Source organism: Capsicum annuum, chromosome 9 (assembly GCF_002878395.1).
Source record: "Capsicum annuum cultivar UCD-10X-F1 chromosome 9, UCD10Xv1.1, whole genome shotgun sequence".
Taxonomy (NCBI): Eukaryota; Viridiplantae; Streptophyta; class Magnoliopsida; order Solanales; family Solanaceae; genus Capsicum; species Capsicum annuum.
The window spans coordinates 26,726,937-26,740,091 of record NC_061119.1 but is presented as its reverse complement, the minus strand read 5'-3'; positions in this window follow the sequence as shown (position 1 = coordinate 26,740,091).

Genomic DNA, 13,155 nt, shown 5'->3' with positions numbered 1-13,155 from the left:
TGAAATAATAAAATAATATAATAACTTTGTCCTTGAACTATGAGGACTCACCACTAAGTCTGCTACTAATAATTGGGCTGTTAAATGCAGTCAGGAGCCCGTACATTTAAACCTATGATATAAAACATCATAGTGTAACAGAAATGTATGCGTCAGTACTTTTAATGTACTGGCATGCCAAGTGAGGTAGGATGATATGCATGGGTTCATATACATAAATAATAACTGACTAAGTAATATGAATACAACTGAATGAGAGTACACATATAACAGAAACTGATGAAAGACTAATTATGCAGTACTATGCACATATCTACATATATTGTGTCTGATATCATAGTCACACTAGATACTGAGTTCTGATAACTGAATAACTGATATCTGAGTTTACTGATACTGTATTACTGATAGCTGGGTGACTATTTTTGACAGTCTTAATTTTGTGGAACTATGCTGAGTTCCATACTGAGATGAGTGATTGTGTCTGACAGTCTTGATTCTATAAAATTGAACTGAGTTCTATACTGAGACTGAAACTGAAATAGTAGGAGGTAATTATCTAATTGACATGCCCCTCTCTAAACTGATTGGGGTCTAGCCTGTAACCCCAGCTGGAAGGGTGTCAATATCGATCTATGGGTAAAGATAAGCTAAAGAGTTACCCTCATCTAGCAGGTACGTTAATGAGAATGGTGGTACCCTCAATTGGCAGGTTAAAACACCTCATCAACCCTCAACTGGCAGGTTGATATCTCAACCTACACTGGCTACATAGTTTTAGAATACAAGGACTGCTTTTAAGGATCACACCCTCTGTCACGCCTCAAATTCTATTGGGGCGGACAGGCACACGTAGCCGTGAAGGCCCGAGAGAACCAACCTAAAACCTTGGAATTCACATGCATGCAACTATAATAGGCAAAGGTTTTGCCATATACGAATATAATGCCTTAATGCAAAAAAATATAAATGACAAGCCCTAAAACTATATACATAATAGTCTTGGCTGTTGAGGCTATAACATCTACAAGATAACACACTACCATGCTTAACTTTACATTGGTCTACAAAGCCTCTAGACGATACAAAAAATTTAGCTAATATCGGGACAAACCCCCGCCATACTATTAACCTTTATACAATTCCAAAAATATATGGAAACGACTTGGTAAGACCCAAAGCAAACTGGAGCTCACCAATAGTAGATGGATATCCTGGGCTTCTACTGAGGAGGCATGTTTGCCGAAGCTCCTGTGCCTGTAGCATGAAATATAAGTCCCCCCATAAGGGGAGTTAGTACGAAAAAAAATGTATTGAGTATGGAAGGTGGAAAAGTAACAATACATGACATAAAGGATTAATAAAAATATGGAACAAGTGTAAGAATAATGCTAGTAGACCACCTTTACATTTACTTGTGGAACAGGGTACATTTCATTTCTTTCTTCCTTTTACCTTCTTACTTCATTATCTTTGTAGTCCATATGATACAAATGACCAGCTGATCAGTGGTAACTAATAAATCAGGATCGACCCATACTAGGCTTATGCTCCTGAGCTTCCACCTAGATATAAAGTATCAGTATCGGCCCATGCTAGGCTTATGACCCTGAGCTTCCACCCATTTTACAGATTTCTGTTACTTAGTTTAATTAGCCTTTTGAGATTGTTACTTCGGTGGTCATAACCTTATGGTACCTTGAAACAATGATCTATCAATAAGATACATGTAAATAGGCAATCAATGCAATAACAATGAAGTAAGGAGTTATTGGCACACTAATGAAGTGTTTAGGAGCTAAAAATAACACATGGGTCTTATTTGAGTAACCGGGAAAATTCTAAAATTTACTAGTGAAAATAGGCATGTAGGATAGGTAGAAAGCATGTATTGAGGTGGTTTAACACATTAGAGAGTGGGAATAAGTTAATTAGTAGCATGGGATATCATAGGTGCTATTATGTAGCACGTGTTTTTGGATAACCTTGGAAGCTTACTCGATGGAACAAGTATCCGTTTTCACGCCAAGAGTGCAAAATAGAGTATGCCTTACATACCTGGTTGTAAAACTCCAATACCATCCCAACTCGACTTCCCGCACTTTTAGATTACTTATTTACAATGAAATATATGGCAAACTAATATTAGCAACCAAATGTCATATTTTGGCTATTTAACTTCACCAAACTAGTGGCCGGGAAGTAAGCCCTTAATTTATCAACAAAGGGTGTCACTTTAACTCTCTTATACTCCAATTACAGCCACATACCATACATATTCATATAATATCCCCCGACACAACGTCGGCTTCATTTCACCTTTCAATCAACACACACAAAATGAAATGAGCAATAGACATACACAATCATAAATTCAGTGGTGTATCACCACATCCATCTTCTATAATTCAATACAAACTATTCACACCTTTTTCCAATAGCAATCCAGAAGCCCACAACACAAGCACACAAAACAGTCTACAATAACACTCAATCGTCCTTTAATAGCAACCCAATATGTGCAATTCTCTATCAACACATGTATATGGAAAAAGGACAAAAGTAGACAACAACCATACCTTGATTTCCTTGGTATTTTAGTGTCTTAATGTGTATTTCCTCCATATATTAATCCCTTCACACATACATCAAAAGAGAAAAGAGAAATCCCTTAATAACTAAGAACAATGGACTGCCCAAACTTATAGAGAGAGCTGTCTGGAAATTAATCTTAAAGAACACATAGTTTCCATGGTACAAGCTCATGAATTGTTCACTTACCTTTAGCTTGTAAGGAAGGTCAATCCCAAGAACCCTTGTGGTATTATAGGGTTGTTTCATAGCCAAGAGAGAACAAGAGAGAAAAACCTAGAAAGCTGGAAATTTTGTCTAAGTTAAAATGAGAAAAAATGCTGATTTCAATCCATAAATAGGAGCTGCTCTTGGACGAATTTATTGACTACTTTTGGGCCATATTTTTTTAAAGTAATTTATGTATACAGTTGCCTAATATATTGGGCCTTTGTGGATCAAAATCTATTGGGCCTTAGCTACCAATTTTTCCTCCCTTTCTTCTCTTTAACTTGGTATTTGGCAGATTTAAGTATTGAGCCTCTTTTCTCCGTTTTCTTTCTTTTTTACTTAATTTGGGCTCAAATAATTACATTAATATAAGGCCTAATCTGATACGTGGTCTTGATCCCATTAACTTGTTCCAAATAGCTCAAGTAAGTGATCTACCTACTAGCTTAAGTAAGTCAAGAAAGCACCTTAACAAAATACTCAATTTTTAGTTCTTAACTCTTTAATCTAACTTAAAATTTGTATATACTTGGTCACATTAAACCACATGGGAAGTATTTAGAACTCCATATACACCACAAAGATATATCAAGTTCCATATAAATAGAACAAGTACACACAAAAATATGGGGTGTTACACTCTCTACTGGTAGGTGAATCCCCATCCTTGGGTTCACTCAGTGTTGAATCCTGCTCCCAACTGAATAGACTCTAAACTGATTTCTAAACTATTCTAGGCTTGACTGAACTAATACTGACCGTGTTAAATGAATGAACTGAACTAAGTTAACTGGGTTCCATTAATTGATGGAGTACTACTGAGTTTTGTTAGCTGGCTGAATTTGCTGAATTCTGAACTGAAACTGAGACTGGTTTCTGAGTATTACTGTTCATGACACTACTGAGACTGTTCTATAACTACTTATCTCTAGGTAAACAGCTAGATTTTTAGGTATTGAATACCCCTAGGATTCGATAGCATAAAGGTAAAACATAGCATGAACTTGAAAAGCACAACGATGCACACTTGTTGATAATTCATTTATAGAGATATGTTATCAAGTACTTATGAGATATAAGCTTGCACATATGATAACATGGCATGATTTTTACCTTTAACTCACATGAGCCATTTATGAAGCACTTGGGGATCAAAATCTATCCACATAATACTAGGCAATATGTAAGCATCATACTTTTAAATCCCACTTTGCAAATCAAGGAATTTTAACATGAATTCACAATAATTTCATATGAAACTTGAAATAAACCATGGATTTAAGCACAATTAACAACATAACCATGAATTCACTCAAATCCCACATGGAATTCATAAAATCAATTAACTTGTAGTTTAAAAGAGTTTTTTGAACTCCAAGGGTGGAAGGAAACCCTTGGATGAACACTTCACATACCTTGGTGCTTGAATTAGTGAAGGTTGATGGTGCTTCCTTGAAGATTTGCTCTTGAAATTAAAGGCCCTAGGGTTTGTTCTTGAGCAGCTTTGAGAGAATTTGAAAGAACGTGAGCAATTTAGCCTCTAGGGTCGCTTAATTTTATGTTTTGGGGCTGAAAACGGGTGGTATAATGACCCAAATATCCCTATGGACGTGGGATTTTAATGACTGAAAACATGCCCAATGACATACAGCTCGACGTACTGAATTAATGGGATCGATGCTATATACGGTGTGTCGCATTGAATCTATGTTGGCTCACTAGAATTTGACACTGGGAGCTGGGAAAAATATTTATCAGCATGATAGGTGATGCGTTGAATTGAGATCGTGATGATATACTGGTTTGGACTTCAAAACATGCCTTATACAGTGTTTGAAAAATCCAAAACTGACCCGAGAATGCCTACTGACATCCTTGATCATGAATTAATATACGGATAGATATTTTATGATCATAAGGGTCGTGAAATAGGATTACCAACTTACGACGGTTAAAATACTTCTAAGTATAAATACTTAGCTGAATTTTCTAAGTCTGGGACCTCTCTTCAGGCTTTAACGGACTGAGTTGAGCTTAGAATTTTGTGGGGTATTATAATATCTCCCTCTTGGGAATATTTTTCCTCGAATGAGACTGACTAAGCTGAAAGTACTGATAGACTGAATTTATATACTGAACACACACAACTGAAGCGTAATTACATGACTGAAAGTACTAATATACTGAGATCTTATACTGAACATGCATAATTGAAGCATGACTGAGTTCTAAAAATATGACACATGACTGAGTTGTTTCATGAAGGCATGCATGATATAAAATGTTATGCAACTGAACCGATACAGGGTTGTAAAGGTAATCTGAGCATGGAACTGAATAGATTCAAGAAAAATTGTTACCTTGAGCTGAGTCTGATTTTTCGGAGAGGTGTTGAGGATACTTGGTCTATATATCTGATTCTGTTTCCCAAGTAGCTCCCTCAACGGACTGATTTCGCCAAAGAACTTTGACTAGTGAAACTTCTTTGTTCACCAGTTTACGAATCTGACGATCGAGAATTTTGATTGGGATTTCCTTATAAGAGTGGCTATTCTAAACATCTATACCCTCTATAGGGACTATAACTGCTGGGTCTTCTATGTATTTCTTTAGCAAGGAGACATTAAACACTGGATGGACTGAAGCTGAGTCTGAAGGCAACTCAAGCTCATAGGCTACCTTTCCGAAATGGTTGAGAATCCGGTAAGGACCGATATATCGGGGATTGAGCATCCCCTTTCTGCCAAACCTTTTCACTCCTTTCATAGGAGAGATTTTCAAATATACATAGTCACCAACCTTAAACTCGAGGTCCTTTCTTTGCATATATGTGTATGATTTCTACCGGCTCTGAGCTGTCTTGAGCCTTTTCCTGATCAACTGAACTTTTTCTAAGGTATCAAATACCAAGTCAGGCCCTACCACTACGGCCTTACCCACTTCAAACCAACTAATGAGAGATCTACATCTCCTCTTATAGAGCGCCTAAAATAGAGCCATCTAAATGTTGGAATGATAGTTGTTGTTATATACAAATTCAATCAGTGGGAAATGGTCATAGCAACTGCCTTTAAAGTCAATGGCACACGCCCTTAACATATCTTCTAGAGTCTGGATGGTCCTCTCTGCCTGACCATCTATCTGAGGGTGGAAGGCTGTACTGAGGTGAACTTGGGTACCAAGACCCTTTTGGAAGGCTTTCCAAAAGTGTGAGGTGAACTGCGTACCTCTATCTGAGATGATGGATAGTGAAACTCTATGCAATCTGGCCAACTCTCTAACATAGAGCTTGGCATAATCCTCGACTGAATAAGAAGTATAGACTGGTAGAAAATTAGCTGATTTGGTCATTTTATCTACAATGACCAAAATTGAATCATGCTGACGATGAGTATGAGGCAAACCCATCACAAAATCCATATTCACCTCCTCTCATTTCCAAGTGGGAATACTGAACTCCTGTATAGACCCACTAGGTTTCTGGTGCTCAATCTTAACCTGCTGACATATAGATCACTTAGTCACAAGCTCGACAATGTCTCTTTTTATCCCACTCCACCATTAGAGCTCCCGTAAATCATGGTACATATTAGTGGCCTCTGGATGAATAGATTAATGCGTACCATGCGCTTTTTCTAGAATTCGTTGCCTCAAGTTATCTACTCCTGGCATACATAATCAACCCTGGAACATAACACACCATCTTTTCCTTGGGAGAAAACCTCTACCTTCTAATCTTTGACTGAATCTTTAAACTTTGCTAAACTGGTTTATCTATTCTATTTTTTCTTCACCTTGGAAACCAGAGACAATTCTGAACTATTTTGCACCCATGCACTTCCCTCTACTAAATTGACTAAGCGGACACCTAGTCGGGCAAGCTGATGAACTTACTAACCTAACTTCTTCTTATTATCCTCCACATGATCAAAACTACCCATAGACATCCTACTGAGAGCATCAACCACTATATTGGCTTTGCTAAGACGCTCATATCATAATCTTTCAACAACTCTAACCATCTTCTAATATAGGTTCAGATCTTCCTGAGAGAACATATATTGCAGGCCTTGATGGTCTGTGATTATATCCACATGTACCCCATATAATTAATGCCTCCAAATCTTCAAGGCAAATACTACAGCTACTAACTCAAGATCATGAGTGGGATAGTTCTTTTCATGGGGCTTAAGCTATCTAGAGGCATAGGATATGACCTTATCTCTCTACATCAAAACACACCCTAAACCAACTCTGGAAGCATTACAATATACCATAAATTCATCTGAACCGTCTAGTAGAGTTAAAACTGGGTTGTAGTGAGTCGAGTTTTCAACTCCTGAAAACCCTTCTCACAAGAGTCTGACCACTGGAATTTGACTTTCTTCTAAGTCAATCTAGACATGGGGGATGCACTAGATGAGAATCCCTCAATAAATCGTCGGTAATAGCCAGCCAAACCCAAAAAACTCCTGATATCTGATGGAGAGATGGGTCTGGGCCAGTTTCTCACTGCTTTGGTCTTTTGAGGATCCACTCTAATGCCATCACCGAAAATTATATGACCAAGGAAAGATACTGACCTTAGACAAAATTCACACTTACTAAATTTGGTGAACAATTGATGGTTTTTAAGAGCTTGTAATACTATTCTGAGATAGTCTACGTGATCATGCTCACTGTGGGAGTAGACAAGAATGTCATCTATGAAGACTATGATAAATATGTCCAAGTACTGCTTGAACACATGGTTCATCAAGTCCATGAAAGCTACTGGGGCATTGGTAAGACCAAATGACATGACTAAGAATTCAAAGTGACCATACAGAGTTTTGAAGGATATCTTTGGAATATCACATTCTCTGACTCTGAGCTGTTGATAGCCTGATTTGAGATCTATGTTAGAAAAGTAACTGGCACCCTAAAGTTGATCAAATAAGTCATTGATTCTGAGAAGTAGATACTTGTTCTTGACCGAGACTATATTTAACTTATGGCAGTCTATACACATCCTGAGAGAACTGTCTTTCTTACACACGAATAGAATTGGTGTGCCCCACGGGGATACACTGGGTCTGATGAATCCCTTATCTAGGAGATCCTTCAACTATTCTTTTAACTCTTTAAGTTTTGCTGGAGTTGTTCTGTATGGCGGAATAAAGATAGGTTGAGTATTTGGAAGAAGGTCGATTCTGAAGTCAATTTCCCACTTAGAAGAGACTCTTGAAAGATCTTCAGGAAATATATCTGGGAATTCACAAGCTACTGATACTGAATCAAGATTAGGGTTTTCTAAACTAGAGTCGTGGACTCAAATAAAATGATAGAGACATCTCTTAGATATTATTTTTCTCGCCCTAAGGTAAGAAACAAGCTGACCTCTAAGGACTAAAGTACTACCCCTCTACTCAAAGGCAGGTATATTCAAAAATTGAAAATGGAAAATTTTGTTTCTACAGTCAACTAAAGCATAGCATGAATGAAGCCAATCCATGCCAAGAATGACATCAAAGTCGGTCATCTCTAATTCTACTAAGTCTGCCGAAGTAACTTTCTGTGATACCATAATCGGACAGTTCCTGTATACCCGTCAGGCTATGATAGATTTACCTACTAGCGTAGAGACTGAGAAAGGCTCTATTAGGATTTCGAGACTGACTCCAAAGTCATCAGCTATATAAGGAGTTACAAAAGACAAAGAAGCTCCTGGATCTAACAAAACATAAACATGTAAGTGATAAACTTGTAATGTACCAGTAACCACATCAAGATAACTTTCCTGATCTTGTCGAGAATAAAGTACATAGAGTTTGTTTGGGCATTGCCCACTGGTGGCACTGGAAGCGGCACCCTGCTGATTCGGGCGACCAGACTAAGATGGGGGATGATTATACTGACCTTGAGAACCTAAACGAGGATAATCTATGACCCTGTGGCCTAGCTTAATACATTTGTAACATACATCACTGCTAGCCCTATAGACACCCTGATGGTTTCTGCCATATTTTTGGCAAAGAGAGTTTGTTCGGGCACTGCTAACACTGCCCTGAGGTTTCGAGCTTGGTGCCCTATTTTTATTGCCATCCCTAAATTTTGGCACTAGAGCACTAGATGAGGACGGCGTTGGAACTGAAGATTTCAGGCAGAACTGGGAACGATTTCCACCTTTTGACTTAGGCTGAGCGAAATTGAAGCTACCTGTTCTAGCTATATTATTCTCCCTATTCTTAGCCTCCTCTATCTGCTGACCAAGTACTATAAGCCTGGGTATGTCCATATCCTTGATCAGCATTGCAGTCATACACTCCTTAACCATACTGTTAGACACGCCAAACACAAACTTACTCATCTTAGATTTACTATCTGCTACCACATAAGGGGCGTATTTGGCTAGTTGAGTAAACTTGAGAGAATACTCTTTCACTTTCATATTACCCTACTTCAAATTAATAAAATTCAACACCTTCACTTTCCTCAACTCCAGTGGGAAGAACCTGCCCAAAAAAGTAGTGGCAAACTCCTCCCATTCTATGGGCCCTACATCTGTGACCCTCTCAGCCTCCCACTACTTGAACTATGATTGAGACATATCTTGCAACTGATATGCGGCTAACTCAGCACTCTTACTAGTTGTCACCTCCATAATATTTGTAACTTTCTGCACCTGATCAAGAAATTCCTATAGGTCTTTATCTGACTTAGACTAGGTAAAAGCTGGAGGGTTCATTTGGGTGAAGTCCCGAATTCTAGCTGCAATAGTATTGGCCACTAGGTTGGCTGGAAAAATAGCTAGCCATTTATTCTTAGCTGGAATGGAATTGGATAGGTGGTGAAAGCAGCTCTAAATTCGGTATGGGAGACATGCTCATCCAGGGGATTTACCTAAATAGGCTGAGGTACTAGTGATTTCCTATTCTTCTTTCGTTGTTCTTCATGGGAGGTATGTTCTATAAGTAGAAGTAAGAAAAAGATTAGACTGAGAGTTTAATTTGAGCTTGTTCTCACTCGCACAACATGAATACTGAAAGAAGGGAAACTTTTCCTAAAATATCTCATAGCCTTCTGTCCATAAGTGTGGCGCACTACACCCCCATGCATAAGACTCTACTATATGCTAGTTTCAAACTTCCTAGGACTCTATTTAAGCTTAGGATCTGATACTAAGTTTGGAATGCCCCGAGTCTGTACCCCAAATACTACACAGTGCTGGCGACCCCGAAAGACCACTAGCTAACCCATGACTGGTACCTGCTGTGAGCACTAAATAATAACAACACTACAATGATAATATATCTGAAATAATTGTGAAAGATAGGCTGGAAATCACCTTAAGGTTCATAATTGAAACAAATACTGAATACTACAAATTGAATACTAAAATATCTATCTAAAATACTCTAGTCTAAAAGCCTCTAACTGTCTGAATATGGTGTTGACGGGATAATTTCCCAACTAACTCTGACTACTAAACTAAACTGAAAACTGAAATAATGAAATGATATAATAACTTTGTCCTCAAACTATGAGGAATCACACTAAGTCTGCTGCTGATAGCTGGGCTGCTAAGTGCGGTTAGGAGCCCATACATCCGAACCTATGATATAAAATATCATAGTGCAAAAAAAAGGTATGCTACTTTGAATGTACTGGTATGCCAAGTGAGGTAGGCTGATATGCATGAACAATAACTGACTGAGTAATATGAATACAACTGAATGAGAGTACACGTATAACTAAAATTAATAAAAGACTGATTATGCAATAATAAAAGACTGATTATGCAATACTGTGCATATATCTACATATACTATGTCAGAGATCATAGTCACACTAGGTACTGTGTTCAGACAACTAAATAACAAATATCTTAGTTTATTGATAATTGCATTATGGATAGCAGGGTGACTGTTTTTGACAGTCCTAATTTTATGGAACTTGCAGAGTTCCATACTGAGCTGAGCGACTGTGTCTAATAGTCTTGATTCTGTAGAACTGAACTTAGTTCTATACTGAGATTGAAACTGAAACTGTGAGAGGTAATCATCTAACTGACATGCCCATCTCTAAACTAATTGGGGTCTAACCTGTAACCCCATGTGGAAAGGTGTCAGTACTGTCCCATAGGTAAGGACAAGCTGAAGAGTTACCCTCATCTGGCAGGTACTCTAATGAGAACGGTGGTACCCTCAACTAGAAGGTCAAAACACCTCGTCAACCCTCAACTGGAAGATTGATGTCTGAACCTATGCTGGCTGCATAGTTCTGGAACACAAGGACTGCTTCTAAGGTTCACACCCTCTACTGGCAGGTGAGTCCCCATCCTTGGGTTCACTTGGTGCTGAATCCTACTCCCAACTGAATAGACTCTGAACTGATTTCTACACTGTTCTAGGTTGGACTGAACTATTACTGATCGTTTTAACTGACTGAAATGAACTGAGTTTACTTGGTTCTATTAAGTGATGGAGTACTACTGAGTTCTGTTAGCTAACTAAAATTACTGAATTTTGAACTGAGACTGGGGACTGGCTTCTGAGTATTACTGTTTGTGACACTACTAAGACTGTTCTATAACTACCGTAGCTCTAGGTAAATAGCTAGATTTTTAGGTATTGAATACCTCCAGGACTCGATAGCATAAAAGCAAACATAGCATGAACTTGAAAAGCACAACGATGCACACTTGTTCATAATTCATTCATAGAGATATTTCATCAAATACTTGTGAGAAATAAGTTTGCACATATGATAACATGGCATGATTTTCACCTTTAACTCACATGAGCCATTTATGAAGCACTTGGGGATCAAAATCTATCCACATTATACTAGGCAACATGTAAGCATCATACTTTCAAATCCCACTTTGCAAATTAAGGGCTTTAACATGAATTCACATGATACTAAATACATGATAAATAATTTCAGATGAAACTTGAAGTAAACCTTGGCTTTAAACATAATTAACATCAAAACCATGAATACACTCAAATCCCACATGGAATTCATGAAATCAATTTACTTGTAGAAAAGAGTTTTTTGAACTCCAACGGTGGAAGGAACCCTAGGATGGACACTTCACATACCTTGGTTCTTGAATTAGTGAAGGTTGATGGTGCTTCCTTGAAGATTTGCTTTTGAAATTAAAGGCCTTAGGGTTTGTTCTTGAGTAGCTTTGAGAGAATTTGAAAGAAGGTGAGCAATTTAGCCTCTAGGGTCGCTTAATTCTATGTTTTGGGGCTGAAAATGGGTGGGAGAGTGACCCAAATACCCCTATGAATATGGGCTTTTAATGTCTGAAAATATGCCCAGTGACACATAGCCCGACACACCACATCGATGGGATCGACGCTATGGATGACGCGCTGCATCGAGTCTACGTCGGCTCACTGGAATTTGACATTGGGAGCTGGGAAAAATACTTATCAACATGATAGGCAATGCGGCGCAATAAGATTGCGTTGATCCACTAGTTTGGACTTCCAAACGTGCCTCAAACTGTGTTCAAAAAATCCAAAACTCGCCCGAGAATGCCTACTAACATCCCTAATCATGAATCAACCTAAGGATCAATATTTTTATGTCATAGGAGTCATAAAATAGTATTTCCAACTTACGAAGGCTAAAATACTTCTAAGTATAAACACTTAGCTGAAATTTCTAAGTCTGGAAGCTCTCTTCAAGCTTTAACGAACTGAGTTAAGCTTAGAATTTTGCGGGTCTTACATTGGGTCGGGATAAATGCAATATCAACACCATGCAATTGGATAGACTCAATTGAAGTTTTAGTTGACCCTATGAGATCATCCCATGTTCTACCTAAATCAATTTAGGTACTAGCTTAACATTAAGTTAATGAGAATCTTTTCAACTCAGAGTGATCGATCGATGATTCGGGTCTAGATGAACACAATACCTAAAGCATACAATTGTAAAGACTCATTTGATGTTGTAGTTGACCCTATGAACTCATCCCTAGTTCTACCTAAATCAATTACTTAGAAATCTGTTGCAACAGACGACTGAGTTATTGGAGATTTTCAAACGGATATTGTGATATGTTGCAGCAAATTATAGATCTATTTTAATTATCAAATAGACATTTGCATCTATTTCGATAGATAACTGACTTGTAGGAAATGTTCAAACAGATATTGTTATTTGTTGAATAGGTGACATATATATTTGAATTTTTTTTTATTTTAAAGAAATTTTTTTTCCAAAACAAAAATGAAATACTAAAGACGGTAAAAAATATTTCTTGAATAACTCAAAAATCTCCTCCTTAATTAGTCTTATCTTGTCTTTTCAATGTCACCCATCTTCCTCGGGCTCCTCAAAGTTATTATTAAT